Raw genomic sequence first — 20,567 nt, 5'->3', positions numbered from 1 at the left:
TAGTGATTGATGTGGGAGGGCTCAGACCATCTGGACCAGTGCCTGCCCAGGGCAGGTAGTCTTGGGTTGTGAAAACAGGCTGAGCAATCCAGGAGGAACAGCAGTAAGTATTGTTTTTCCATGATTTTTGCCTCAGTTTCTGCCTACATTTTCCTGCCTTGAATGCCTGTCCTGCCTTCCTCTTATGATAGACAGTAATATGGAAATGTAAGCAAAATGAATCCTTTTCTCCTCAAGTTGCTTTCGGCCATGGTGTTTATTGCAGCAAGAGAGACTCCATGACGCTTGTGTTGGAAAGGGATACTTGTGTATGATCTTCCAGGTCTCCTTTGATTGATGTCTCAGAGTTTAGGTAAATTACTGGCAGTACCTTGCCATTTTCCTTGGAGTTTGCCTATGTGTCTGCAGCTCAAAATGGGAACTCTGTTCAGTTATTTGGAACATACAGATTTTTGTTTGAAGTCACTTAAGTGATACTCATAGTGATATATTCATGTTTCGTATACTTGGGCCTTTTCAAATAAATCGTTTTACTTAAAAATAACACCTTTGGGCTGACAAAATGTCTCATTGGATAAAGGCACATGTTGCTAAGCCCAGCCACTTGAGTTCGATTCCCAGATCGAATAGTACTATTCCCTCAAGTTGTCCTTTAACCTCTACACAAGTGTGGCACAGTGCCACCCCAAATACTTACTAAAAAGAGAAGCTGAAAAATAAGCAAAACCTTAAATAACTTGTTCATTTTAAGAGTCTGAAAAGGTGTTTTGAGATAGTTGAAAACATGTGTGAAACTAATGACAGACTCTCTAGTTAAACAGAATTACACTAGATTAATCATGTCTCATTATAGTAAATATTTTATAGGAAGATTTTGGAGGTAGAAATCGGGGGTGGAGGTGTATATGTTGGGGTCATTTGTACTGGAATGAAAGCCTCATCCTCTAGCCCTCTAAGTACCAGAGGACGGTGTGGATCAGTGTTCCTGGTTTTAACTCGGTGTCTTGTCTAACACACTTGCTACTGATTCGTTCATCTCTGAAGTCTTGTGGATTAAGAGAGAGAATGGAAATGTATCATGTTCTTTGCCAGAGGAGGTACTTAAACCAGAAGGAGGAGGGGATGTTAACAAATCAGGCCTTGGCAGGGAAATCTGTCGTGAATCAGCAATGACTTGGAAAGTCTCTGTCGCTGTATTTTCACAAAACTAAACATTTGCTGCTGCAGAGGGTTCTTCTTGCTTACTTTTCGGATCAGCTTCAGGTTGCACTATAAAGACAATGACCCCCCTCCCCATTTTGACAACATTAGGTAATTAATTTACAAGTAGCTCAATTAGACTCTAGCTCACACAGTGTGTGCAGGGCCTTTTGAAGAGCCTTTGTTTTGATGCTAATTGAACTGGTTGTAGTATCCGAGACAGCCAAAGCATTAACATTCATCTTTGGCAGGACCAAGGACTCTCCCTTGGTATGGGTGACCCTGTTTTCTTTTCCTTATACCAAGCATAACATTTAAAATGCCTGTGCTGTTTTCAGCTGTATAATATGAGAACTTTGAAAAGTGACAGAATTTAAACGTATTTCAGGTTATCAGGCTTGGTGGCTTAAAGTGCCTTTAGTGGCTATACCACAAATTCATAGATACTAAATTATATGGCTAGGGATTTGCATATTTTTTTAAGTTTTTGATGTATACTGCCAGATTAAAATCATGTTTCACTTTCTGTAGCTGCATATGAGAGTTTTATAGTTACCTGAGGGTACCTCCTCTTCCCCCCTTTCCTTTTGAGACAGGTTCTTGCCCAGACTGGCCTTGAATTCACTATGTGGCTGGGCATGGCCTTGAAATCCTGATGTTCCTACTACTACTTCCCAAGTGCTGAGATTCCTGGTATGGACTACCATGCCCCCTTTTGTCTCTGACTGCTGGAGATGGATCATGCTAGGGTTGAGTTAGATACTGAGCCCAAGTAACTTCTGTTTAAAGAGAAAAGTGCCTTTGTTTTTTCAGAAATGTAGCTTCTCAGATGAATATGGATCAACTTAAAGAAATAGACTGGAATGAAAGCAAGAAGTGTATATTTTTGCCTACTGTATGAATAAAGAAATGTTTAGACTTTCTTCAGGTAGTAAAATTGGTACCTATAGGCACAAGGTGAACTGACATATTCATCAAGGGTAGCCTGAGAGAGGCTGGCACACACCTATCTGAGCTGTTTTTAGAGTCTCCGCTTTGTTCTGTAATTCTCTGTACCTGCTAAAACACCTGTCTAGAAGTCTGAAATGCGGCTGTTTTATCTGTTCTGTCTGCCGTTTCGGAGTGTTCATGTATATTCAGACCAAAAGGAAGTTCTCGTGGTTGACTGAATGAACGGATAGCACAGGCGTGCTTCAGAACGAGATAGAGAGAAGGTCTTCAGGGTCAAGCAGGATCCACCCACCAATATCCTTTTTAGAGCTAAGGATATTGAAGTTTAGAAAGATTAAGTGACATCTTGCTCTAGAGCAAATTAATTAGTCTCAGCCTATGTTGAGCTTCTCTTTATCAATGTATTTTGTTTGGGAGATTCTTGTAGAAAGAAGAGAGTGTATTTTCCTTGCAACTACATTCAAAAACACAAAAGAACTTCTCATTTCATAAGCAGTAGTTTCCTGATGTCTCTTTTTCCCCTTTGTGTTTGTATTGAAATAGACTCAGTTTTTGTTACAATTCAGCATGCTTTAAGCTCACCTTTCCTTTATTCTTTGCCTTTCTACAGCATTTTTACCTATCTAGTTTGTTTTTTGTCAGTGGAGGTTTTGGTTTGCTCTAAGTAGCATTGCCGTATGCATGTGTGAATATGTTGAATTGGCTTCCAATCTGAAGATTTAAGTCAAGGGGGTTCCCAGCCCAGGAAGCAGGAATTGAGCTGAGGCAGGCAGCACAGAGGCCACCAGGAAGGCCAGGTGTTGCTTCCTGTCTCCTCTCTTCTTTTGATTGACAGTAGGGTGCAGATTTCCTCCAGAGGCTTGCTTCTGAATACAGTGCAGTTTGCCAGTACTGCATCTAGGTTGCAGTGAAAGTATGTTTAGGGTAAACACGGAGGAAGGGTGAGTTAATAAGTAGGTTTAACAGTTCTGTGTTTTAATTTTTCATGTGACTTTTAGCCTTTCCCCCTTTCTTACTGAATTATTGAAGGGTTTTATTAAAGTGTAAGTTCTGGAGTGTAGACTCCATGGTAGTTACAAAAACATGGGATACTGTACTTGTAGGTTCCATAATATTTCATACTCCTGCTCTTTACTGTATGTTAAATGATAAGGAAGTGTAATAAAATCTGCCTAGAGAGCACTTACCTATTTTATGTCCTGTAACATTCAGCTTGATATAAGTCTAGCTGATCTGCAGTTCAGATAGCAACAGAAGTGGTTTTATCCCAGGAGAAAGGACTTAGCCTCATCCATGGAAAGCTCCTTGTTGGCAGCATGCATTTAACAAAATGACAGAAATATGGAACTTTTCAGGGTGTTCATAAGGACCTCCACCAGCCTTTTATTTTACAGGTGGGCAAGAGCTAGTCACTGGTCTAGGGTCATTGAGCAGTGCAGGGAAAGAACTTTGGGTAGAACCTAGAATTTAACACTTGCTCGAACATGCCTTTTCATTCTGGAATCTTAGTTGGAGACTTCGATCTTCGGTCTGATCTCTCTATAGAACGGTGTGCCATGTGATGCTTTACGGTCTGCAAACCTGTTGATATGCTACACGGCACCTCAAGCCTTCTTTTGGCCCACTTTTCCTTGTGTGTTCTGCTGTGCTGCTCTTGTTGCAGGGAGGTTGGCTGTGCATGAAGAGAAAGCTGTGTTATGACAGTATTTAGAGAGAATTGCTTTTGATATCAGAACTTTTCTTATCAGTAAGTCAGGAAGAAACATGAGACGGCCCGAAGAGGCCTGGGTGGTAGATGGTCACAGCCATCTTCAGTTGCTTGTGATTTTTGTAGCTGTAGACATGGTTCTTTTTTTTTTGTGTGTGTGTGTACACATTGATTTTATTGTAACAAAGCAACTTGTACACTTCAACATTTAAAATGAGCATCTTTTTCCTTCCAGTGAAAACAAAAACAAAAACAAAAAACAAAAACAAAACAAAAACAAAAACAAAAAAGAAAGAAAAAAATTAAAAATAAAGTTACAACAGAGAATGTCAACTCCAAATAAAATCCTACTGGTTCTGTTGATTCTCCCATTTAGTGTCAGGGCTCAAGTCATCATCAGGAGAGAATTTTATTTTAAAAGTGTCACCTTAAACTGCAAGGATGTCTGTTAAACATCACAATTGAACATGCCAAAGGAGAAGCCATGTTGTCAGATGCCCACCTACCCCCCGACACCTTAAACCCACCCTTGCTCACCGTCTATATCCCTCCCCCCTTTTTTTCTTTTTTTTTTTCTTTTTATTAAAGAAGAGAAAGTAGACAGATACATGTTGGTAAATGCTAACTGTAGACATGGTTCTTAATCGTCGCGTCAGTTCCTGGGTTTAAGGTATTGGTCTAAAGCTTGACTTCTTCGGGACTCACTTTCTTCTTAGGAGCATCAGGGGGTTATTAAATGAACGATTCCTAAGGTACTTACCTTCCAGGTCTTGGATTGTTTACATAAAAGTTTTTCCATGTCATCAAATAACCGAGCATGGAGTTTTACTACTGTTTTGATTGGTATGTGTGGGAATTTGGAAAATGCCTCCTGACTCCTGTAAGCAAACTGCTAAGCGGTTTATTTACAGCTCTCCACCAGGTGCTAAAGGTCTGTAAAAGAAACAGTGTTCAGAGCCTCAAGGAGACCAGAAAGACTTCTTTATCTTCCCAGCTGGAGGTGGGGCATTCTTCCCTTCCAAGGGATAAAGCACTGAGTGAAGGGGCTTTGTCTTAAGTAGTGTAGTTCTGGGAAAGTGTTGGTTGTCGGAATGCAAGAGTGAATCTCCTTGTCAGCCTTGCTTAATACTTACAGATGTACCACTGAGATTTCTCATTTTTGTCCATTATTAAAAATGCCATCAACACAAATAAATTTTTCGGAAAGTAAGCATTCCTCACCTTCCTTAGAAGAACAGAACAAGAACATTTTGGTGGGGAAAGAAAGGTCACTCACTACGTTATTCCCTTCTGGAGAATTTACTTTGATATTCTCATGATTCAAGACGTCTGTTCAAATAATATGCTTTAACCCACATTTTCCAAACTTTCCTGACTTCAGAATACTATCCCTTTCACTCTTTCATGGAATAGTTGTTTGTATTGCTCAGATCTTTGACTTAAGAAATAATGGCCAGTAGAAAGAGTAGTCATATGGACTAAACAGAAGGACCAACAATAGCCAATAATAATTAGATTTAACATTGGGGTAGCATTGTTTCCTAGTAACTCTGAAATGAAATTGTGGTAGACTTACACTTTTTTTTCCTCCTAAAATTGACAGTTGGTTATTTTATATTTAAAAGGATGACCTGGCTGTTTCATTGTTTTATAGTATAATGGTGTATATCTAATAGTATATGGTGGGTGTATATACATATATATATATATATACACACATACATGTGCATGTGTGTATATATGTGTGAGTGTATATGGGTGTGTATATGCGTGTGTGAATATGTATATATATGTGTATATATACATACATACATACACAGGCAGACATGTAAGCAGATTATAGCAGTGAAGTTCTCAGATATGTAGAGATCCAAAAGAGAATGAAGGAAGAGCCATCATCTGTGTAGACCAGGCTGGCTTTTCAGTCATAGATCCACCTGCCTCTGCCTTCCTAGTCCTAGGAATGAAGATGCATGCAGTCATACCCATCCTTGTTCCCAGTTCAGGGTTGCTGTTTATATGATGAGCTATCACATTAGATCCTCCAAACAAAATACACGCTTGCACCAGGAGTTACGTAGTTAGCTTAATTGTTAATTTGACACAACCTGAGTCACCTGATAAGGGAGTCTCAATTGAGAGATTTTTCCAGATCATTTTGGCCTGAGAGCATATCTGTGGGAGATTGCTTTGATTGTTTATTGGTATTTGAGGGCCCAGTACGCTGTAGGTGGTACTATTTCCTAAGTATGTGGTCCTAGAATGAGTCTGAGCAAGCCAGCAGGTAGCTTGCCTCTATGGTTTCATGGGTTGTGAATGAGTTACTCTGGTCAAAGGTAATACTGTGTGGAATTCCAGGCAGTTCTGTCTTCAGGTCTCTGCCTTGATTTCCTGCTCTGATTTCCCTCAGTGGACTGTAACAAGGAAGTAAGGAATGAAATAAATTCTTTACTTTCCTAAGTTGCTTTTGGTTGATATTTGTCAAAGCCACAGGATAAAATGAGAACAGGAAGTGATACACTATTCTTATTCCCAGCATACAGCCTGCATCTTTGTGTTCTGTTTGAGGGCAGGGTGGTTGTCCTTGTTATGTCAGTGGACCCTGTACCTCAGGTGTAGTTTGATTGCCTCATTGAGCATGGGGACAAGGCATTGGAGCTTTGAAAACTCTCTTTAGGCAAATTCAGGAAATAAAATCAGATTTTATGGAAAATATAGTTAGGGAACGAGGTTGTATTATTGATATTTTTTTCTCTTCAGAGCTTAAATGTGATTTACATTTCACAATTTCAGTTACAGGGGCTGGAAGAATAGCTCACTGGTACCATGCTTGGCTATGGTCACAGGGCTCTGGGTTCCATTCTTAGGCCTGAAAAAAAAAATCAGTTATTTTTTGGGAAGGAAATAAAAAATTCTATATAATGAAATACATACTCAGTTGTGTGAAACGCTGTATAACATATTCGTTGGCTTTTATAGTTCCCCTTCCTCATATCTGGCAATTCATCTGGAATACCGTAAGAACATGGTTATTCCCACTGACTACTTGTGTTTGAGTTCCATAGTTAGGTCCTAATTGATGACATTTTCTTTGATATATTTGTATCTGTTTGCTCTGTGGGCAGAACTAGTTTTTGGATGTTGCAGGCAATAACTAAACTGACTTGACATTATAATTAACTTCCATGGTGACCTTGGGCAGCCTCCTAACCTTCCAATAACCAAGGAGGTTAGGCTAGAATTACTGCAGTCCCTTGGAAGGTAAATGTTCCTCCATTCTATAAGGAGCATTCCCATCAAGAGAGAGTTTAAAAGTGGTATTTTTCTAGGTTAAATGGCTTTGTTAACTAAGGTGTTCTGCCCTCACTCCCACCCTTGTTTGGAGCAAAAAGGCTTGCTTATTATAGAGTAAAAACAACCCAGAAGGTTGCAGTTTGTCATTTTTTTTTCATGCTTAAAGGAAGCAAAAAAATTTTAAAAGTCAACAAAGCAAGCTTGCCTCTACCTGTGAACCAGGGTAGAGCCATTCCCATTTATTTGCATACTGTGTATAATTAGAATAAGTTAGCTGAAGAGTAAGTATTTGGTCATCTCGTATCTAGAGAAAGTTGTTTTGGTGGACACATTTTCATTAAAAGATTAAATAAGATTAGAAGTTCAGATACTACATATTGCTCCTCTGTAAGACCTGAGTCTTGTTCCTGGCATCCATGTTTGGTGCCATAGCCTCTTGTAACTCCACTTCAGGGGACCTGAAGGACCTGGCCTCCTTGAGTACTTGCACACACTTGCACATACCTCTCCTTCAGACACATGCACACATATAAATAAGAATAAATAAATAAAAATAAGTTGCCTTCCATCTTTACTCCCCCCCCACCCCCCACTGGTTAGAAGCAAGTTACAGACCTTTCCTATTCTCACACTAGAGTCTGGACCCTGGGAGACGAGAATATCATGCCATACTCATGAAAGCAGCCATCTTTCTATATACGAACAAACATCTTTTTAGAGAGTCTAAATCAACATTGACTGACTGAGAACTCTTCCTGCACACTTCAAGTCTTTCAGTCCTCAGGTGTTTTGCCACTGGGTTTTATGGATTCATCAGACCATAGTGAAGGTGTGTGTGTGGTCTGTTTACTCTTCTGTAGCTGCAGTTGTTCATTGTTTATTGAAGGATTTCAGTAGTTGTTCCAATAGGAGCAATGAGCTACTTCGGAGATCCCTGCTATGACTTGAAACATGAGTCTCCCCCCATATCCCCCATGTACATATTGAAGCTCTGATCCACAATGCGATGGTGTTTGGATGGCACCTTTGGGAGACAATTAGGGTTAGATGGGATCATGAGGCCAGAATCTTAAGGATGAGATTAGTGTCTTTAAACAAGACGCTGGAGATCTTGTTTTCTCCTGTTCTCTAAGCCCTATGTGAGGACTCAGCCAAAGGGTGACCATTTACAGTCTAGGGAGAGTGCTCCCGTCCAAACTGTCGTGCTTTGATTTCCCAACCTCCAAAACTATGTGAACTTAAATTCTGTGGTTTAAGCTAACCAGTTGGTGGTATTTTTGTTAGGCTAAGGTAGTTCTTCTCTGCAGCAATTCTTTTCTGTGGTGTCTATAGCAAGAAAGGCAGCAGCGTGCTTCATTGCAATCCATCTCCTCCACCCCTTCTTTCTTTTTATAGTGTTGGAAATTGAACTCAGGGTCTCACCTACAGTTAGCAGTCACTCAACCACTGACTTGTACCCCAGCTCCGTCACTCCTCCTTTTAACTGAGTTTTAGCTGCAATTAGTAGTAGGTGGTGTGTGGGCAGGTAGGTGGGAGAAGGGAGAGGGAGGAGGGAGGTTGGAGAGAGAACAAATGGCTACTCAAAACATACTACTGGCTTCAATGGAAAATTGTATATTTCTGTGGCAAGGAGGGGATATGTGCACATGGGGGGATATGTGCACATGAGTTTTGATACCCATGGAAGCCAGATGAGGGCATTGGAGCCTCTAGAACTGGACTTACAGGAAGTTGTGAGCGAGCTGCCTGACACAGGTGCTGGAAATAGAATACTTGTCCTCAACAGGAGCGCTTAACTGCACTGCCATCTCTCCAAGCCCTAACTGGCCTTTCATCTTAAACAGCTGGCCTTAACAAGCATGTTGAAGGCTAATAAAATGATGCTGTTGAACCCTTGATGATGGGAGGATTATACACAGAGTTTAATTATTTCCTACCTGTTTTTTAACTACTAGATTTCACTGATTGATTAACTCAGAAATCAGTTGGTGGGCATAGTGATTTTCTACCCAACTTTGCTGGACTCTTCACTGGCTTCTCTAATGATAAAACTGGGAAGTGAATTATAATTTAAAAAGACTAGTGTAATTGAAGCTCCTAACTCATTGAGTGGTTCATTGTCAGCTGTAGAGAATCATTGAGACTGACTGAACCTTCCCAGCGGGGGCGTGGTGTGTTATTGAGGTTGGGAGCCCTGAAAAGAAACAACAAGAACAACAGAAATCTTAACCTTTCTTTCCCACCTGAAATCACTCCTTGAATTCTTGAACAGGGCTTAAAAAATATTCTTTTAAAGATACATGTAATTTACTTTTAAAAACTGTAATCAGAATTTTAAGAAATGTAGGCCTTTAGATTTATTTTCTGTGGTAAATGCATATCACCCAGGGGAGGACTCACAAACCCAATATTGATATAGGGGGAGGGCTCTCATATTTGGGAATATATCACTTTCATTTCACAGGGCTCCCTGCCTAGAACACACACACACACACACACACACACACACACACACATACACGTTTATCTCCACATGGAAGAGAGGAAAAGAAGGGTCATAAATCTTAACTTTTATATAAAGTCATCGTTTTAGTTTTATATAAAGTCGTTGTTTTAGTAACTACATTGGAAACAAACATTACACATGTTTAGAATTGTGAAACCCACTGCCCTGGCTGCACCTAGCCACGTGCCACTTGAAAACCCAGATGCCTGCGGAGATAGATGCCTTAGCTGTTTCGGAAGTCTCAGAGTGACACCTCCTCTGCATTTGAAACTTGGTTCTTGGGTGAAAGGTGGATTGTGTGCTGCTGGGAGGTACAGGGGCTGGGGGAAGGGAGGAGCCGAAGAGAGGCTTCCAGCTGGTCCCTTGGGGGATTTAGAGCCTGTAAAAACACATTTAGGTTCCTGAATGGCAACAGATAAATAGCCATGGCCCTTAATTGAAAGGGAGGAGACCACACGGAGCAGAGGTCAGAGCTTTCCCAGATGACTGGTGTCCTGGGGGTGTCAGCTGAAAAGGTCTAAGGCTTTCTTTCCTTCCTCCTACTTTCCATGCTGGCCATCCCGCCGTGGTAGGTGGAGGGACCATTAGCTAAGCAGTGGTGTTTGGATAGTTGATGAGGATGGCCCCTGGGTGGGCTGACATTTTAGGCTGGGGGAAGGGACCTGAGTCTTTTCTTAACTGATATATTACAATCTGACTGTTACCTGCAGTTTGCCAATTACCCAATTATGACACAATTTTGTACATTTTTTTAAAAGTAGGCTTGCTCCTATTCTTCCTTATACAAGGATTTTAGTCATTGTACATCTTGTGTCTTTAAATAATGTATTAGGAACATTTTCAAGTCTGTAAGTGCTTTTTTAATGAGAGTGTGAAGATTTTAATGGGACTAGATTGCTTTTCATGACATTTCAGAGTGACTTAATTGTAACAATGTTGAGAGGCTGTATTTTAAAGTTTGCTAAGTATGTCTGTGTGGATTATAGTCAGACACTTAAAAGGATGGATGGTTGGATAGTGGATTCAGATAGCTCTCGCCTTAGTGATTCCCTCTAAATATTAGCTCTTTGTAAATACCGGTCCAGCACATTTGATGCAGGTGAGGGTTCTCTTGAACCTTTTAATTTTCAAACAGGAACAGAAGGTAATAATTGATATTTTGCAGGGCAAATTCTTCAAAACTATAACCCAGGCACTTGGGAGGCTGAGGTAGGAGAATTGCCAGTTAGAGGCCAGTCAGAACTCCCTAGAGAGTGTGGACTGGCCAGACTGTGCAGCAAGATCCTGTCTCAAAGAGCCCCACCACATGCCCAAACAAAACAAACAACCCGTCCTGTCCCTCCAAACCTCAAGCCTATGAAGCTTACTTGGGCAGTGATGTTGCTTCTGGGGTGTTTATCTCCTCTGCTTCTGCAGAGCCAGGAGGCCTGGCCTTCTGTTCACCTACATGCAGAGCTTTTCTGCTGCTTGCCCACAGCCATCACCTGCTTTCCTGTCAGGTTTTCTGTTGATTTTAGTGTTTCTCAAGTTTTTGTTGCAGTACTCATTACTGTTTGTCTTTTTAATGAAAGCAGTTTCACACTTGACAAGAAATTATTTTTGTGCTTTTTCTTATTTCTTTTTTTTTTTTTTAAAAGACAGGATCTCGATCTCATATATACCAGGCTGGGTGCAAAGCCTATGTTTCTAGAAACTATTTCTTAAAATATGACCCTAGTGGGACTAAGTGATACACACTTGTGGCATCAGCACTTGGGATATATAAGAGGGTTAGGAGTTCTCACCGGGCAGTGGTGGCACACGCCTTTAATCCCAGCACTTAGGAGGCAGAAGCAGGTAGATTTCTGAGTTCGAGGCCAGCCTGGTCTACAGAGTGAGTTCCAGGACAGCCAAGGCTACACAGAGAAACCCTGTCTCGAAAAAGCAAAACAAAACAAAACAAAACAAAACCAAAACAAAAGGAGTTCTAGGCCAGTTTGTACTACATAGTGAGAGTTCAGTACCAGCCTGAGATAAGTGATTCTTTGAAACAACAGCAAAAATCAAAATTAGGTTGGATGGTCAGAGCTTGTAGTGGATGCTTATATTTGTTTCCCGAGGCTGCCCTTTGAAGTACCAAAAGCAGGTGGCTTTAAATAATGACAGAAGAAGTCTCATAGTTTTGGGGGTTTGAAAGCTGAAGTCCAGGTGATGTCAGGGTACCCTTTATGGGAGTCCCTCTTTGCTTCTTCCTAGCTTCTGGGAGGTCTCATTGTCCACTGTCATGCTTTTACTAGAAGCTGCAAGGTTGCAATCTCTGCCCTTGCTGTCCTTTGGATCTTCCTTCACATACCCACATTCTCATAGATACAGTCGTGCTGCATAGGGCCCACACTAATCTGCTGGGACTTCATTTCTTCTGGTCATATCTTTAACAACACTGTTCCAAAAAGGTCAAGCCACGAAGCACTAGAGGCTAGTGTCTCAGATAGTTGTGTCAAATTGACATAACTTAGAGTCATCTGGAAGGGGGAATCTCAGTTTTGGAATTGCCTAGATCAGTTTGGCCTGTAGCCTTGCCTGTGAAAGATTGTCTGGATTATTAATTGGTGTTGGAGGACTCAACCCATTGGGAAAGGCATGTCCTTAGGACAGGTGGTCCTGGGCTATTTAAGAAAGCTAATAGAGCATGCACCTTTGGGTAATTCAGCAAGTAGTATTCCTCTTGGTTTCTGCTTCAAGTTCATGCTTGAGTTCCTGCCCCAACTTTCCTCAGTGTATGATACACATGTAAACCAGATAAATCCTTTCTTCCACTAAGTTGCATCTGGTCAGAGTATAAGAAATGAAACTAGAATAGTTGGGATGTTAACATAGTTTTGGAGAAACTCATTTCAGCCTGAAATCAGTATTGTGTTAAGTATTTTTCTGAGGTAACAGAACAAATATCTGTCCCATCCCAGATAAGGCACTAATGACAGATCAGAGTATAATTTCACCAGAGTTTTAGTTGACAAACCAACAAGTCACTGGATTTATTTACAGAGCATAGCAGAGGGGTTACTCACAGGAGTATGAGTGACCCCAGTGCAGTTCTCTCACCACAGGGTCCCACTTGATCATGGAGCATGATCTCATGGATGCTGTGTCATGGAGTCCTCTTTTCAATAAGCCTTCCACATGGTATATAGTCTAGCATCTCCCCAAATCTCTCACAGACAGTGGAAGTTAGGAGTGCATAATGGATTTCAGGTGAAGGTCTTTTGAAGACCCCCCCCCACACACACCCCACACTCTACCTACTAGGGAATGTCAATAGCTCCATTATGATAACCATAGTCTTGGCTACCACTGTGTGGTTCTGTTCCAGTTGCCTTGGCTACTGGGCCAGGTTCATTGAGGCATCTTAGTATGTCCTGTCATAAAACAACCATACAAGAATGGAGTAATACTTTAAAGAAAGTACCCAGGAGATCCTGATGTAGGATGTATGTGCTCCTGAGGCATGGTTCCTGGAAGACAGGCATATAATGATCTCTAAACATGGTTAGTTTAAAGAGGATGAGTGATTCACAAACTCACACAGTCAGCTGCAAGCTCAAAAAGTGAAACATGGCCAGACCCAGTGGTGCACATCTTTGCTTCTGTTTATTTTTTCCAACCCACTCAAGACATTCCAAACCTTTCATTGAATGTCTTGGTGGCATGTAAAGAGTGGCTAATTCTCCAACCCCCAGCTCAGCAAATGCGAATGGAAAGGAGTGACCACTAGAATACCCACTCATTTAGAACAACGTGAATTCTAGCTTAAATGCTGATTTAACCATCCTTGAGTGATTAAAACCTTTTCCCAGCCACTGACTTAAATAGCACAAGTTCTTAATTAAAACACACTATAAAAAAGTGATGAACAACCAAACTCAAGTTTCTGCATAATTTATTTACACTTATGTAACAGCTTCCCTCAAGGAACTCAAGGCATTTTGAAACTTGAAATAATCTAGTGGATGTTAATCTTTCCAAAATTCCCAGGAGAAAGACACAAATATAAGGTGTAGAATCAACAATGAGTCCCTTATCTTTACATAGACTCATCTTCCTCCCACAGAACTGACTGTGTAGCACTTGAAATCTCTGTGGACCGAAAATCTAAAACTACTTTAGAAAATCCTACCAAGTGTAGGGAGTTGTTTTCTCAAGGAACTCTCTTATAGAAACAGAGCTAACAAATGTTTAACACACTGAGAAAGAAAAGTTAGCAAACCTTTCATTGTAGTTTTTTGCAGTTAAAACAAAAATCCTACCCAATTAAAAAATTTCAAAAGTTACTTTAAAAATGCACCTCGCTTGACATTTAACCAAATTAGAAATTTTAAAACTTAATTCTAATGTGCATTGCTCTTTATATCTATCAGTCATCATTAAAATAATCTGCTTTCAGCAAATTCTCTGGGTTTTCCCGGTTCTTGGAAATGTTTTAATCTTTTTGGGTAGTTAGGGGAGTGAGAAGTACAGAGGTATATTAGCTCTGCTCTGCTCTTCTCTCTTCTGTTTTTCTCTCTTTCTTCCTTCCTTTCTTTCTTTTCTTTTCTCTTCTTTCTTTCTTTCTTTCTTTTTTTTGTGCCTCTAAAGTTCAATGAGCTGGATTCCAGAGCTACCCAGCTTTGCATTCCAGTGGTTGATAACTCCAAAAGACTAGTTAGGAGTAAGCTGCACAATTGCTTACACATAAGAGATTCAGTCCAGCTCTGTCTCCCTTCTGGTTTTTTCTATCTTTTACAGATAAGAAAGGGCTAAAATTTGTTACCTTTTAGACAGTTCTGAAACTCCTAACCTCCAAATTGCCAGGAGGCTCTTCAAAATGCACTTTCTACTCCCAGTCAAGCCTGCTGAATGAGAATCTTAGCTGAAGGACCCCTGGCCACACTACTGAGATCTCTTCTGAGAGACACTGCCATGAAGGCATGGGCTGGTGTGGGTCATTGGGAGGACTTTGTCACTATTCAGCCCTACTTGATTTCCCGCCGTGCTGGCTATTTATTTGTATGTCGACTTAACACAAAGCTGTAGTCATCTGAGAGGAGGGAACCTTAATCGGAAAAAATGGACTGTAAGCAGACAAGTCTGAAGGGCATTTTTCTTAATTAGTGATTGATGGGGGAGGGCCCAGCCCACTGTAGGTTGCGCTGTCCTTGGACTGATGGTCCTGGATTCCATAAGAAAGCAGCAGGCTGACTTGGTCATAAGAAGCAAGCCAGTAAGCAGCATCCCTCCATGGCCTCTGCATGAGCTCCTACCTTCTGGTTCCTTCCCTGTTTTGTTTCCTGGCCTGATTTCCTTCAGTGATGGATTATTGTAGAAGTATAAGCCAAACAGATCCTTTTCTCCCCAAGTTGCTTTTCCTCATGGTGTTTTATCATAGCAGTAGTAACCCTGAGATAGCCACCTTCACTAACCACCAGGTCCAGCTAGTTATTTTAAAGAGCCTACTGGAATGAAAAGAGTGAGGCTCTTAATTGCATAATATTAGGAACTTCTAGATGGTGACAGCAGAACATTTAACCAGACATGGGGCACTGTGGTGTGTGGCTTAAGTGTTGTATAGCATTGTCCTCTCACTGTAACTAACGACCACCATTTTCATCAGAGAATCTGTGACTATTTGCAAGAGACTCTCAAGATTGGGTCCGTTGACTGTATGGGAAGGGTCATTGGACTCTCTCTCACCTGATCACAATTACTCCCTCTTGAACCTTGGGCCACTTGTATGTAATTCTGCTTTAATTCTTGGTTTCTAGATAGTAGGTGCTCAGTATATACGGACTGGAAAGTGTACTGAACAGGGGACTCCATCTGTGTGTGTGGCTATGAGGAAGTCATCATCCATTCTGTGGTGACACTCTGGTTATGTAGCTGCTTTGGGGGGGTCACTCACGCTCTGAGAATTACTTTTCATCTATACCCCGTAATCAAGTCCAATAAATTCGTTCCCAATGTTTGACTTTGGTGGTTTGGTACTTTGTTGTTGGGACATTTATGGAGAGAGTAGATATTTGCATCTCAGCAAGAAAAGAGGTTACTTCTCACCTCAGTCTTTCTGTACACTGTGTTAGGTTGCCATGGCAAGACTTCATGCATCAAGGGGCTCAGGTCTTCTCTGCTTCATCTGTGTTTTCCCCTCATAGGTCATGATATCCCATCAGAAGTGCTGAGTAAAGACTTTAAAATGTTTCTTTTAAACCCTGATTAGGGAGGTTAGGGGGCAGCGAGAGTGCAGATTTGTGTCAGCAAGTGTGTGTAGGCAGTCCCCCCCCCCCCAAGATGCCTTTGCCCTCAGGGCTTGAGACAGTAGGAAGGAGGCACACGTCAGATGAACTTAGAATATCTGTGCCACATCGCTCCTTCTTCCTTAGTGGCTGACACCGTTGCTAGCTGTTCTCCTCTCTGATAACTGGTGTGCTGTGTTTGGGTCTCTCATTGGCCTCTCAGCTCTTGGGAGTAACTGCCTTTTCTGAGCTGCATGTTTAAACCTGTTAGGATCGGAACCTGGGGAAATGCTTCTTGGGGAGGGAATATGGTCATCTTGCTCAGTGGTTAGTATCTGCAACCAGTTAGTCCTGGCTTGTTTGAAATGGTATCTTTTGGACACTCCTCAAAAGCTAGATGTCCTCCATAGCAGGAAGCTGTGGTCTTGTAAACTAAGCATTAGCCTTTTCCTGTTGAACGTAAAAGGTTTGGCTTCAGTGTACTTTTGCCATGAGGTAATTGGAGCTAGCTGTGAGTTTGGCACAGCAGAGTCTGTGAAACCTCTTTATCTCAGGATGGATGCACAGCTAAATGTTAAGAAAAAAGAAACAGGACTGGTTGCTTCAGATATTTAGTGACAGAGTGACTTTCTTAGGCTTGAGTAAGTAAATGTTGTTTGCAGATGCATGGTTCTTCTGTCCTTAACCTGGTGGTGTTGAGAGTGACATATGTAGGTGCCTTACTTTGCAACTGAAGTGGACAGGATCTCCAAAATACTGGTGCAGGATTGAAATGTGTATGTCTGGCACATATTTAAAGGTTTTTAAATGAGTGAAATAAATTGTACTAACCAATGTAGCAAAAATTTTAAAAAGCACCTCAGCATCAGCATACTTCAATATCTAAACAATAAACACTTGCTGAGGGTGCACAGTGCCAACTTCCAACCCCGAGTTACCCAATAAGTAAATAAATAAAATTTAAAAAGTAGTACGGGATCCACTTCTCTTTGTAACTCTTTTACTGGGCAGTAAAGGTCTACTAGAGTATACTAGCCAATATATTTCATTTTTCTTTCTTTTCCTTTTGAAGTTGCTTTAGAGCTTGTTAACATGGTGATTGGTGGGATGATACAACATGGGAAATGGCGGGCATAAGGTCAGAGCTGGTTTCCTCGATTCAGTGTAACTGGCTTAAGGGGTCAGGTGAGTTTAGATTCCTCCCACAAAGATGTGCTGTGGACACCTGCTTTTGTGCTGAGCATCTATCTGATTGTCAGTCAAGAAGAACTTCTCTTGTTGAGTCAGCCTTAGCTTTGACCCTGTTTGTGTGGAGAGAGAGCTTGCTGCTGACGTAGGTCTTTGTTCTTCTTAGAGTCAGTTTAGAAAGGAGGGTGTGGGTTTTGAGCAAGATGATTAATCAACATGTGAGATATTCCTCGTGACATTTAATTACAATTTAAGTATCAAGTGCAGTCATTTATTAGCCTAGTAGATCACAGAAACTAGCAGGGTAAGGCAGCCCTTCCTCCTCTTCCCACATTAATAGCCAGATCTGAACTAATTTGTAGATAAAGGCTAGTATATATCTGCCTTTCCTTCATTTTTTTAGATCACTGCTCAGAGTCCCCTGACAGAATGCAAGGAGACAGCCTTGATTAGATTAGGCCAGATTACATTAAAGGGAATGGTTAAAGCCTTTGGAGCCTCTGGTTTGTAGGAGACACCATAATGGCCTTCCTAGCATCCCCAAATCCTATTAGGTGAGTTAATCTTATTGAAGATTTTAGGTCTGCATAAAGAGCCTTGCCCTCCAGGTGGTCTCTGGCTACCAAGGTAAGCTGATAGACCAACTTTCTTGGTTGTTTTTGTTGGCTTGAAGTGAAAAAAAAAAAGATAACAGTAATTGAAGAAGACAAATTATGTACAGGGAAATAATCTTCAGACTACTCTGGAGTGATGACTGCTAGTGGCTGTGATGGGGTTTCTTTTTCTTTTTCTTTTTATCACCTCTTCATATTTTTAAATCAATAATCAACCAACCAACCAGTCAATCTGTCACAATGTGTCATGTGTCCTGGGTTGGTCTTGAACTTATTATGTAGGCAAGGATGACCTTGAACTGTTGATTCTCTTGTGTCTGTCTCCCTTGTCCTGGGATTTTAGGTATTCATCATCAGGCCTGGCTTATGCAGTGTCGGGAGTGGAACCCAGGGCTTTATGCATGCTAGGCACGTGTTCTGCCAACTGCTGCACAGCCTGAGCTTTCCAGTCTCTCCTTATTAATCTCAGGGTTTGTAGAAAAGAGAGTGAGGAGATAGACATGTAATAGTTGTAAAACTGGCTGTTTTGTATTTATGGCAGATGCAGACGGATGGTTGGGAGCTCTGTTTTTAAGTTCTGTGAAATCATCCCTTATAGCCTCTGTCCATTTTAGAGATTGTCATTAAGACTTGTGGATTGGATCTGGATTATGGCTGAGATACTTGGCTAGGTGCTGTGAATAAAGAATGTTGGCACGCTGGAGTAGGAACATGGCTATGGTTTTCTGAGCATGTGTGTGGATTTATTGTTGAGGCTAGCTGGTTCTTGCCTGTTTATTCATGTGCAATGACCACTTTTTTCTTCTGAAGCAACACATACCTTTTGTTACTTCTCCCCCAATTTTAAATTTATGGATGACTAAGGTTTTGCAATGACATTTTAGTTAACATTCAGTTTTTATTACAGGTTTGTTTTTTGGCAAAAGGAAAATAAAACCCAAGAAATCAGACCAGGTCACTTTGAAGTGTGCTGACTGCATCCACATTAAAGACTTAAAAATTGTGAAAAATAATGGTAAATTTGATAATTGGTCATTGTCGGAGGAAAATTCGGTTAGGTAGAGATACCTTGAAGTGACTATTAAATGTGCTGGCTTGTCTCTCAGAGATGAAAAGGATTCCTTTCAGGGCATCCTTAAAAATTAGGTTCCTTAGTGCCGTAACTAGGAGTGAGTGTCCACCACTGTCCTGTGAATCACATGCTTGCCAGAGAAGAAAGGGAGCCATACCTGGAACAGCTAGTTACTCTGTGAGGGCTTCTGCATCCAGGAGACCAGAGTGGATGATGGAGGTGACATTTTACTAGATTTATGACCTTGGGACTTTCAGTGCCTTGTAGAGCGGAGGCCTTGCGAACACAGGGAACTTGCTGGCATTTGGTTTATGCACACCTGGATTGTATATTTGGATCTGCCTGTTACTTTTCTTAGGCTAAGGAGGGACAGTTGCTGTCCCTCTCTTCATCAATCTCCTTTCTCTGTATGTGTCTTTGACAGAATCTTCTGTAGGCTATGCTGGCCTTGAATTTGCTATGAAGCTGAGAATGACCTCGAACTGGGTCTTCTGGAATGCTGGGATTTCAGTTGTACCCACCATGGTCTGGTTTATGTAATTAATACAGGGCTTTGTGAATGCTAAGCAAGCACTTTACTATCTGAAAGACATCCCAAGTCCTAAACTCAGTTCTTTGCTAAAGAAAATTACATTTACTTTTTTATTGTGTGTGTGTGGGTGTGTATACCAGAGTGTGTGTGTGGACATAGAGGACAACTTGCAGGAGTCAGTTCTCTCCGTCTACTACACGAGTCTGGGAATCAAAGTCAGGTCCTCAGACTTGGCAGCAGGTGCCTTAATCTGATGAGTCATTTCCCTGGCCCTACACTCAGTTCTTTATTTAGCCTTTGTATTGGGGCAGCCCTGGACCTGTCCTGTCTCCAAAGATGAAAGAGCATTTCGGTTATGGGCCAGACTGGGAGCATGAACAGTTATGATTGATTAATAATGGCTTTGATTTGCTTTGAGGAAGAAAAGTGTAACTAGCCCACTGGATGAAGAGAGAGAGTATCTCTAGCACTCCTCTGTATCAAGTATTCAGTGTTCTGTGCCTGTATAGCACTTGTCTTTTCAAGAGCTGGGGTCATGGACAGCACACTTCTTGAGTTTCAGAACATAGTGGAGTGCATGTTTGAAGTCAGAAATGTAATTTTCCCTTAGTAAGATTCACGGCAGTACTCTGCACATGTGTGCACATGCTCACACAGTTGTGGGCTTTTATTCTGACTGTCTCCTTGAGGAGCTGTGGCCCCCTTTTGCTTTCATTGATTCTCCATTGCACACTTTTCAGAGTTACCTTTGTTCAGCAGCAGCTGTGGGAAGAATGTGTGCTTATTTTGTATCTGTGACCTTTACTCCTGCAGTCCCTCTGACCTGAGACTCACCCTGCCTTCCACCTCCTCTTCCTCAGCCCCAGCTTTGTTCTTCTGGGCCTCGTGTGCACACTCCCATAAAAAGGACCTCCTTGCTTCTTTCTGTCTTGGCTTAGAAATGATTTCAGCTAAAGATGTTCCAGGCTTGTTGGAGGCTAAGAAGTGAATTAGAATAAGGAGGAAGAAAGGGACCTATTTAGGAGGAATTTAGACAACTTATGTGTTCTCTTACAGTTTCAGGTACTTTGGAATTATATTTAATGTCAGTTTGGTGGCCTTCTCTAGCTCCTCTTACCTGGCATCTGTGCTCTTCCTTCCAGCCCCACCCCACCCCTATTACTTAGATACACACTCTTTTACTGCCTTTTAATTCTTTTTCTTAGAACAAAGAAATGGAAAGTACTATTCTTGCAGAGGACAGAAGTTGGATTCCCA

At 41.3% G+C, this 20,567-nt stretch overlaps 1 protein-coding gene and 1 long non-coding RNA gene across 7 annotated transcripts in view; one reads left to right on the top strand and one right to left on the bottom strand.

Moving 5' to 3' along the window:
* Auts2 (activator of transcription and developmental regulator AUTS2) overlaps positions 1–20,567 on the top strand; it is a 1,106,086-nt gene that overhangs the window by 32,067 nt on the left and 1,053,452 nt on the right. The window lies entirely within an intron of this gene.
* LOC116070616 lies at positions 3,500–12,932 on the bottom strand. Its single transcript, XR_004110478.1, has 2 exons — positions 12,707–12,932; positions 3,500–3,823 (listed from the first exon to the last, which is right to left on the bottom strand). It is a non-coding gene; the product is annotated as an uncharacterized LOC116070616 (long non-coding RNA).

The sequence above is a fragment of the Mastomys coucha genome, unplaced genomic scaffold (genome assembly GCF_008632895.1).
Source record: "Mastomys coucha isolate ucsf_1 unplaced genomic scaffold, UCSF_Mcou_1 pScaffold22, whole genome shotgun sequence".
In the NCBI taxonomy this organism is placed as follows: Eukaryota; Metazoa; Chordata; class Mammalia; order Rodentia; family Muridae; genus Mastomys; species Mastomys coucha.
This window is presented reverse-complemented; position numbering and strand designations above follow the sequence as displayed.